We start from the raw sequence: 10,734 nt of genomic DNA, 5'->3' as shown, positions 1-10,734 counted from the left end.
CGGCAATTTGTTTTCCAGTGGGCCAGGGACTGGTGCCCGGTTCAGCCAGTGGCAGCAACTGCATGTAACAGCGCTACACAAATGCGCGACCAGCTGTTTCTTTCTCTTTCCTCACCTTGCACAACGTGACATCACCTGGAGTGCTGGAACATACGAACTGTGGTGCTGTGACATATCAATGTTATGCTTCTGAAAATATATCTCTTTCTTTCTTGGCAACTCGCTGTGGACCGGCAACCAGTGGCTTGCAGACTGGCACCGGTCCATGGACCACCAGTTTGAGAAGCACTGAGCTAGATGAACAGCTCATGTGAGAAATCCCAGGGAGGGGCTTTGTGCAGCATTGCCAAAGTGGGGACCTTACCCAGCCCAGCTCGCTGTCTCCAGGAACACACGTGGCAGCCTAGATTTACCGTGGCAGAATGAAGCAGGCAGGCAATGCTGCAACCTGCTCCAAAGGGAACGATCCCTCCCAATATGTTTTCAGCGCTGCAGATTTTGAAATACTTGTTCGGAGGCAGCAGGTTTAATGGGCCAATTGAAAACCATAAAAACAGGCACTAATTGGCTTAGTGAAAAGTAAAACAGCCAGAGCCCTGACGACGGCAGCTCTGTGGTGCCCATCACTCTTGTCAATTTGCCGGGGCTGATGGGGAGGTGTAATATGTGGAGTGCACGGTGATTAATCATTACCAGCAGTGCTTGTAAAATGAAAAAAATATATAAAAAACAGCCCACCAGGCAGGTCTGTGAGAAGCAGAGGAATTTCATGACTTATTTATCTGTAACAAATGCAGAAGAGATGGCTCCCTGCTGCCCAGCTGCTGGGGAGAGGGGTCCCGTCTGCTGCCCTGTCCCTGATGGTCTCTCTATCAGCAGCTCAGTTCCCTGGATGGACCCATTCCTAGGTTTTAAACCCACACAGGCCTGAGCACCTCTCACAGCCTCATCAGCAAAGCGTGTGCATGTCGGGGGGGCGGGGCAGTCTCTTCTCCCCAGCCACACAGCATCAGGGAGCATGGTACATCATGAAGAGAATGGATCAGACCAGAACAGCTGCCAAAAGCCAGGTCCACTACCCTCCACCCTCGCACTTCCTCTAGCCTTTAGCCCACAAGCCTGGATGCAGGGTACAAGCCAAAGTACTGCGGAAGCCCTGGCATCCTGGGCTCCTACTTGCATCCCCTGGCAGCAAAAGGGCATCATGGGGCAGTGGCTGAGACTCCAATCCTTGTGTATGGGAGTGAAAAACTTAAAGAGTATCTAAGAGCTGAGCTGGCAAGTCTGACAGCCCTGCCCAGCAGACCCCTAGCACCGCCTCTCAGTGCCACCTGAAGAGGCTGTCAACAGAGCTGTGTACATTTAGCACAGCCTGGGCACCCTGTCTCCACCCAGTACCCTCCAATCTCCTGAAAATATGGGCAGAGGTCCCATCACAAGGGAGAAGGGCCTTATGTGGCCAAAGAGAAGCCCAGCTGTGACCCAGGCTCCCCGTCACGTCCAACTCTCCAAGTCCCAGACCTTTTTTCAGTACCAGTGACCTAAATACCAGCCCGCTGGTGATATAAATAAAGTATGCCCTGGCATCCATTATAGAGCAGCTGGCAGGCGCAGGCCTCACATGGCCTCTTCTGGGTGGGGTCGAGCTGGGGCAGGGCCAGGGGCATCATCCCTAAGCCACATTCTCCAGCCCCAATTCCCTACTCAGGTCTCTTGGCAGATGAGAGCTTCCAAACCCGCCCCCCCACCCCAATAACTCACCTGTTTGCTACAAGCTTCCCCCTGCCATGCTGTGGCTGGGGACTGTAGGCAGAGGACAGGCACAGGGCGTCAGGGTCATGTGGCATTGACTGAGATGCTGAAACCTGCCTACCCACTTCCGGGCAGCCCTCTGGGGATCTCCCCACAGTTCTGCTGCCCATTTCCAGGGCCTGGCTTCATGTGAGCCATGTCACTCTGCCCCAAAAAGCCTTTCCTCTGAACAGAGGTGGTCAAGGGGAAGGAAAGACATGGGGGCACAGGAGGACAAAACAGCCCTGGTCATGGCAGTTCTAGCCCCAAGCATCACCCAGGGGCCGCAGTGCCACAGAGAGCTCTCAGAACCAAGCAAAAGTACATGTATACTATAACAACCATGCATGTAGGTGCAGCTGCCTTGTGGGTAGGAAATGCCCCAGAGGGCTCATGCAGCCTTGCACAGAAAACAGGCAACACTGAAGGCAGCTGAAAGGAGATGCGCCTCCAACTTAGCAGGCAGCAGCTCATTTATCCCCATTACCACTGCTGGATGCAGCCTATGCCAGGATCAATGCAACCGACAACAGGAGCCAGCACTCTCCTTCCCCTTCCACAGCAAGTGGCAGACACAAGGGGCATACTGGACATGCCCAGAGCACATGTCAGTGGGAGAAGGTGACCTTGCACTAGCACCAGCTCACTCATTTGCACCAGTGCAGAGGATGGAAAACCCCATGCCTCTGACCTGTGCTGCCCTCACGTGGGTGTACAAGCACTGCCAGGCCGTTGCTCACTAAGCACAAGGCAGGCAGTTGTGCTGCTTTTGTGCAAACAGTGCAATGCACCAGCGCAGGTCACAGAGGAGCTCAGGTGAGGTCTGTGCCAGTGCCGATCCAGCCCTGCAGGGCAGACCAAGCTGCAGCTCCTGCAGCTGAGGCCTGCAAACTCCCAAGTGGACTGCAATCTCTCCTTCCTATTGTCAGTCCCCCATTGGGCAGCAGAGAAAACTGTGGCCTCCAGCACTTCCCTCCTTCAGCAACAAGGTGCTACAGAAACACCTCAGGCAGAGACAGCAAGACAGATGGAAAATAACTCCAGGGTTTTCTTGTCTCAGTCCCTGCCCAGCCAGGCTGTGAAGGAGCTTTTTGACTTCCCTGGTAGCCCCACAAGGACAGGCCAGGGCAGCCCCATTGCTCAATCTGACTGGACCAGCGAACCTGAGAGCAGCAGTGAATGAAAGGGGTTGGTGCCCTTCTGCCCTATCCCTGCCCAAAAAACCCTCCCTGCCACACACAATCACTAGGCCAGGACTGGAGGCTAAAAGGTAAGTGCAGCCAGGGCCTCACCCCACTCCCATGCAGCCCCACACACCTGAGGCCTCCCCTGAAGTGCTACAGAGGAACCAGCACAAGACACAGCTCCCTCCCGGTCAGGCCGAGCCAACTCCTTCCTAATGCAGGGCAGCTCAGATTTAAAGGGGGAGCGCATAAGAATAATTAGTGACACCGTTCACCAGGGTAAAGCCTAGTGCTGCAAAGGTGCCCTCCAAAGCAAGCCAGCTGCTCATGCATACGGCTGCCCAGATCCCCAATGCCAGACAGGATGCAGGGCAGAAGCTGCAAATTAGATGTGGCGGGAGCTTAGCACTGTCTGTCCCACTTCCTGCAGGCCCATTTGCCCTGCCCAAAACACCCGTGTCATTGACAGACTGCAGCTTTTCCCTTAGCTTCCTGCCTTTTGCTGTCCCTTAGTATCACTGTACTTTCTAAGTGGTGGCCGCCTTCCACCCCAGACAGGTGCACAGGGGAAGTGCTGTCACTGAGATGTGTGAGCAGAGACTCTGTGCTGGGCACTGCCCAGGGGAAATGGTCTGCATCTTGCTGAGAATGCAATTCAATCTAGCCTGTTAGCGCGGAGGCCAAACCATCTTGTTTCACCCACTAGCAGGGAGGTTTAGCTCTGTCCAGCTGAAGGGCAGAAAGCTGGGCCTAACCTGCTGGCCTGTTCAAGGGCTTGGACCACATTGCACCCTCAAGATCCAGACACAAACCATGCCAGTAGCCAAACATGTAGCATGGCATGACCTGACAGCTGTGTAACTGGCCACATGCTCTGCCCCCAACACTGCCTCCCAGCTGGAGAGAATATCCCCATGTCTGGCACCCCAGATGGCAGCCAGACACTTGGAGCTGGCAAGGACACAAAGCACCCACTGGATTGCTCCATTCCCTGCTAGCTGCCTATGGAATGCGGAGCTGGCAAGAGCAGACAGGCTGCGTAGGCAACCTAATGGCTTGTTTGTGTTTGCAGCGCAGTGCCTCCAAGGGAAGGGAAGCCGTCCATCTGCAGGCAGGGGCGTCTGTAGCTCCTGCTTCATGATCTGAAAACACATCCGTGCTACCACATTTATCCTCACAACACGCCCCTGCAGCAGGGAAGCAGCAAGATCCAGAGCAGGGAGATGGAGGCAACATGAGGGGAAGGAATATTTCAGTGAGGTTGTGCAGGGAATCAGCATGCAGCTGGGTACAGAACCCAGGAGCCCTAGCTCCCTGTTTTAACCTCTAGCTGTCACTCTCCTCCAAAAACCGGGTCTCAGCCATCAGTGGCAGCACCACGGACAGAACCCAGCATCCCAATCACAGCCTGGCACTGCTGCAAACTAGACCTGGGTGGAAAACTTCCCATGAGAAGCTCTGGTTCAGCAAAGGCAGTGTCCAAGGTTTTGGGGCATGGGGGAAAATCATTTAAAAATCTTTTGTTTCATTTGGAGGAACCCTAAAATGTCTCACCTCTCCCTCCACCTCTGGGATCCTCTCTATTCATCTAGGTACATATTCAATGGTGAATCTTAGGATATCATTACTATCATGCTGTATTCCACATTTTCTATTACACACCAGCATTTGCAAAGTGAGATGTTGTGACACTTTGGGATTTGAACTTCTCATAAAGGTCTATTTTGTGGAATCTCTGAATCTCAGCGATTCCCAGTCAGGACAAAGCAAGTTTCAACATACCAGAATTTCCCACAGGACAGTGACCCTGTTCTCCACCAGCTCTGCTGAGACCTGCTGCTTTTCCTATGGAGTGACTTTTCCCATAGGCTGTCACCAAGGTCAGGGGCCTTTATAAGTTTGCACTATTGCATCACAGAAGCTGCTGCACTTCAGTCCCCAAAACAACTGCAGAGCAGCAAGAAAGAGGCATGTGAGTGAGAGCACACAGTGCAATTCTCTCCTGTACACAGGAGCACACTAGTGCCTCTCTCCTTATGCAACTGTCCATGAGAGACTCCTATTTTTCACATCTCCCACATATGTGCCTGCCTGGATACGTCTGTGTCTCCTCCCTGCTATGCACACACACATGCTTGTGCGAACATCTCCATGCACCTGCGTGATGGAACTGGCTTTCCAGGAGGCCTGGGAGAGGAATTCCAGGCCTCCACTCCCTGTCAAAGCTGGGATCAGACAGCTGAAGCATCACAGACCCAAGGACAGGAGCTGAGACTCACAGGCCCAGTTTAATAGCCAGACTGACAGAGACAGATGCTATCTCTTGTAGCACAGCAGCATCCAGTCAGAGTGCACAGCACCCTTGCTGGGTTTGCATAACGCACAGTGGATTTGGCAGGCATGGAAAATGGAAGGGGCCAAGCCCAGCTCTGGGGTTGCCATACAAAGGCTGATAGGGCCGTGCCAGGAAAAGCTTGGCCTGGCCAGCACATGCAGCATAGGATGGGGAGTATGTGTGCACCCACATTTTCTACAGAGAGCTCTAAACATGTGGGGACTTGAGGGATGAGTTATGAGGACATTAAGCAGTTTCAATTCACCACCTCATAAATCTTGCTCAGACACTGGAATGGAGATTCTTCCAGGTGCAGGGAAATCTTCCCATTTAATCAAAACTCCCATCCTTCCTGCTATTTCACTGCTGAAAGCAATGCTATTGACACAAGAGCCAGAGGGGAGAAACAAGACAGTGCATGGGACAAGGGCAGGGGAAATGCCATCGTGGTGCAGGGGAGGGCAGACACAGTGGGGACTGAATCTCAGACCTCCAAAGAGAAATTCCTGAGTTGTCATTGCTGAAGCCAAGGCCCACAGGTGTGGGCTGTAACTGGTCAGATCCTCTGCAGTAGGACGTGTGCCTGTCTCCAACAAACATGCCTGCACTCATAACCTAAGGGCCCTGCCTGTAAATCAGGGGTGGTCTAAACACTCCACCGTAAGCAGCTCACAGGCCACAAGTGGTGCCTTGGGCTTAATGGACTATAGCGACTAAATGAAAGAGAAGTCTAGGGAGAGTCTTACACATTTGCATGGGGGGGGGGGGGGGGGAGGAAGGGGGGAGTCAGGCACAGGCCACTGGGAGACCAGGGCCCCCCTGTGCCAGGCACTGCCCAAACCCTGACAAGGACCCAGCTCCCTGACCCAAAGAAGTGGCACCATCACATGAATCGCACAGCACCAGGGGGGCCTCTCTCAGGGCAGCTGCTGGAAACCTGTCAGCAAAACAGTTCAGCCACTAGCTTGTTCAAGGCATACCATCGTGAGACCCTGCCCACCTGCCCACCCGCTGGGAGGGTTCTCAAGACCAGCATGAAATTTCTAAACAAAGCCAGAGAGCCCAGCCCAACCTCAGCTTGGGCCTTATTAATGGCCACCTCTCTTGCTCCCTGGGTCAGAGACCCATGCCCAGCATCCCAGAGTCAGCACCCTCTGATCTCCCCCATTACCCTCAAGCCTGCGCCTTTCTCAGTAGAGGGGCCTGCTTCAGATGTCTGTGCCTGGGAGAGGGCAACTAGTGCCCTGTGGACGCAAGACTGACCCCCAAGCTTCCTGCCAAGTCACAAAGGCCGAGCAGGCTCTCCAGCAGTCTAGAACAGCTGTGATGCCAGCCTGCGAGCGGATGCCCAGCACTTCACAGCCCTTCCTCAAGACAGGAGAGAAATGATCCCTTCAGAGAAGTGAAGGCTTCAAACAGGACATGGTCAGAAGCTGTTAGCATCAGTGTCACAGCTAACTCAGAGTCCAAGGGCTTACACTCCGATTAAAAACCCACAGGCCCCTGCAGATCCAGCGCTGGCCTGTGATCTCTGGGCTGCCAACCCACAGCTTTCCCAGGGACTGCACTGGGAGAGGAAGGGGCCGGAATGCCAGCCAGTTCAAGTTACTGTGCCAGGTCAAGTTACTGTACGGCAGATGCTCCTTGCTTATAGGCATTGCAAAGCAATAAGGATGTGTTACAGGAGACAGGGCAAGAGACCTGGAACAGGGGTCATACTGTGAGAACTGGAAGAGAAAAAGGCACCAGGGGTCCCTGCTTCAGATACCAGGTGCTTGGGTCCAGAGAGGTTTTGGAACAGCCCATGCAGCACTGTACCAGGGGCCTTACTTGAGAGAGGGGAGGCGGCCTTGTGGGTAAAACACCAGGCTGGGTCTCAAGAGACCTCAGTTCAGCTTCTGAGTCTGCCTCAACCTCCCTGGGAAAGCCCCTGCATTACTTGGGGCCTCAACTCTCCCCCTATAAAATGGGAATCCCAGTCCCACCTGCCCTGCCTGGCCTGTCCAGGTTGCTGGCACTGGAGGACTCCTAGTTTATGCACCTACATGAACCAGCACAAGCTCCATTCTCAGCTGGAAGTTCAGCCATTCCAATATGGCAGCATAGCTTTCAGGCCCTCTTGCTTCTCCCCTCCTATAGGTAAGCACCAAACCACAAAGAATCTTCCAGGATGACTCCAAATTTTGCCTTGGCACAGCTCCTCATCCAGGACTAGGACTGCAGCTGTGTAGCTGTACAAATGTGGGCTGCTAGTCATGCAATTAGCACACTTGCCATAGCAGCTTTTGCAAACATGATACCAATTGCACCCCACCCCCTCCAGGCCAGCTGCAGACTTCACGTATAGATTCATAGATGTTAGGGTTGGAAGGGACCTCAATAGATCGAGTCCGACCCCCTGCATAAGCAGGAAAGAGTGCTGGGTCTAGATGACCCCAGCTAGATGCTCATCTAACCTCCTCTTGAAGACCCCCAGGGTAGGGAAGAGCACCACCTCCCTTGGGAGTCCGTTCCAGACCCTGGCCACTCTAACTGTGAAGAAGTTCTTCCTAATGTCCAATCTAAATCTGCTCTCTGCTAGCTTGTGGCCATTATTTCTTGTAACCCCCGGGGGCGCCTTGGTGAATAAATACTCACCAATTCCCTTCTGTGCCCCCGTGATGAACTTATAGGCAGCCACAAGGTCGCCTCTCTACCTTCTCTTGCGGAGGCTGAAAAGATCCAGTTTCTCTAGTCTCTCCTCGTAGGGCTTGGTCTGCAGGCCCTTAACCATACAAGTGGCCATTCTCTGGACCCTCTCCAGGTTATCCGCATCCCTCTTGAATTGCAGCACCCAGAATTGCATGCAGTACTCCAACTGTGATCTGACCAGTGCCTGATAGAGGGGAAGTATCATCTCCTTGGACCTACTCGTCATGCATCTGCTGATGCACGATAAAGTGCCATTGGCTTTTTTGATGGCTTCGTCACACTGCCGACTCATGTTCCTCTTGGAGTCCACTAGGACTCCAAGATCCCTTTCCACTTCCGTGCTACTCAGCAGGTCATTCCCTAGGCTGTAGGTGTGCTGGACATTCTTCCTCCCTAGGTGCAGCACTTTGCATTTCTCCTTGTTGAACTGCATTCTGTTGTTTTCTGCCCACTTGTCCAACCTGTCCAGATCTGCTTGCAGCTGTTCCCTGCCCTCCAGCGTGTCCACCTCTCCCCATAGCTTTGTGTCATCTGCAAACTTGGACAGAGTACATTTCACTCCCTCGTCCAAGTCACTGATGAAGACATTAAAGAGTATCAGTCCAAGGACCGAGCCCTGCGGGACCCCACTGCCCACACCCTTCCAGGTCAAAACCGACCCATCCACCACGACTCTCTGGGTGCAATCCTCCAGCCAATTCGCCACCCACTGGACTGTGTAGTCATCCAAGTCACAGCCTCTTAACTTGTTCACCAGTATGGGGTGGGATACCGTATCGAAGGCCTTCCTGAAGTCTAAGTATACAACATCCACCCCTCCTCCTGTGTCCAGGCATTTCGTAACCTGGTCATAAAAAGAAACTAGATTGGTCAGGCACGATCTGCCTGCCACGAACCCGTGCTGATTTCCCCTCAGCATAATTTGCCCTGCCGGGCTCTCACAAATGTGAGCCTTGATAATTTTTTCAAAGACTTTGCCAAGGATGGAGGTGAGACTGACAGGTCTATAGTTGCCCGGGTCCTCCTTCCTCCCCTTTATGAAAATGGGGACCACGTTGGCCCTTTTCCAGTCCTCTGGGACTTGGCCCGTGCGCCACGAGCGTTCAAATATTCCCACCAGTGGCTCTGTAATGATGTCGGCCAGTGCCTTCAGCACCCTTGGATGGAGCTCATCTGGGCCTGCTGACTTAAAGGCATCCAGTTCTTCCAAATGACTCTGCACCATTTCAGGGTCTACACATGGAAGTCTGGCGCCTTGCTGCTGCCTCTCTACAACCCCAGTGAGAGACTTGTCGTGCCCCTCACTTAGGAACACTGAGGCAAAGAGCTCATTGAGGAGTTCAGCCTTGTCCCCCCTGTCCGTCACCAATTGTTTCTGCCCATTTAGCAGGGGTCTTATTCCTTCCTGGGCCTTCCTTTTACTCCCTATATATCTAAAAAACAATTTCTTGTTGTCTTTTACTTGGGTAGCTCCTCTGCCACGAGATGGAGGACAGCTCTTTGCTGTGGTTCAAACACCCACAATGCAGGCAGTGCACACTGACAAGCAGCTGTGTAGTGAGCAAGGGGCATCCACAGCCACAGGCTGACCACCACCATTCCTCCCATCTGTCTGCACAACCCCCAGTCAGGTGAGCGAGAGAGAGAGAGAGAGAGACATCCTCTTATGTACTCAACCAGTGCCAGGCACAATGAATTAGGGCACCATCGTAATAGAGGATAATCCCCCTGTGCCTCAGGGAGATTGCTACAGTGATTATTATCTATCCTTTGTACTGCAGCAGCCCCAGCCCAGACCCCACTGTACTAGGCGCTGTATGCACATGCACACACGCATGACAGGAGGGTTAGTGCCACAGAGCCAAAACTCTACCCCATCCTGTGTTCTGCTTCAACAACTGGGGGATTTGCAAGCCAAAACACCCAAAAGGAGCCTGGTGTTTGAGGAGGCAGGTGTCCAGTGCCTTCTGAAAAGCAGCCTCCTCCTGCTATCTCAATGCACACAGACTCTGTATGCCCCGAGACCCATGCTCCCTGGAGAGCCCCAAAGCAGCAGCTAAAGGGACACCCCAGCAAGCTGTTGCAATCTGAGGCAGAAGCATATGCAGGCTGGGTTGTACAGTGTCAGGCAGGTCCAGAGTGCCATGGCAGATTCAGAGGCAGTGCAGGATGCTAAGCTATAGCGAGGGGCAGAAGCAACACAGAATTTCTCTTTCCCTGCCAACAGACAGCAGGTCCGTCAGCAGAGGGGCACTTGAGGACAGGCACAAGATCCCAGTCAGCCCATCTTCCCGTGCTCAATTAGCATCTCCATGCCAGCTGTGCATTCTCCTGCAAATGGCAAGAAATGCTGCCAGCAGGAACACTAGAACCTTGGCTGATGGAACAGAGAGCTAACATGCCTGACCTGCATCAAGGCAGCAGGGATGTCTTTGTCTAGTGCTTTTCCTTCCTCCAGGTGGGGGCTGCTGTATTTTCAGGTCATAAAAGCAGTGACCAGCAACGGGACTGCACCGCAAAGCATGCTTTGCCAAGAAATCCCTCTCCAGCTAAGCCCCACCGCATGTTAATAGGCTGAGTCCAGCACACCAGTGTCCCAGGGTCCCAGCGTTTGAGTCACTGCTGCAGATGGGGTAGAGGTGGTACACACTAATAGGGCTCCCAGAGGTATAAACAAAAGTTTGCATCACCTCGGCTCTGCCTACAGAAACATCTTGATCAACTGGGCAGCAG

Source organism: Alligator mississippiensis, chromosome 8, assembly GCF_030867095.1.
Source record: "Alligator mississippiensis isolate rAllMis1 chromosome 8, rAllMis1, whole genome shotgun sequence".
Classification (NCBI taxonomy): domain Eukaryota; kingdom Metazoa; phylum Chordata; order Crocodylia; family Alligatoridae; genus Alligator; species Alligator mississippiensis.
The sequence above is the reverse complement of the archived record's forward strand: the minus strand, read 5'-3'. Positions refer to the sequence as shown.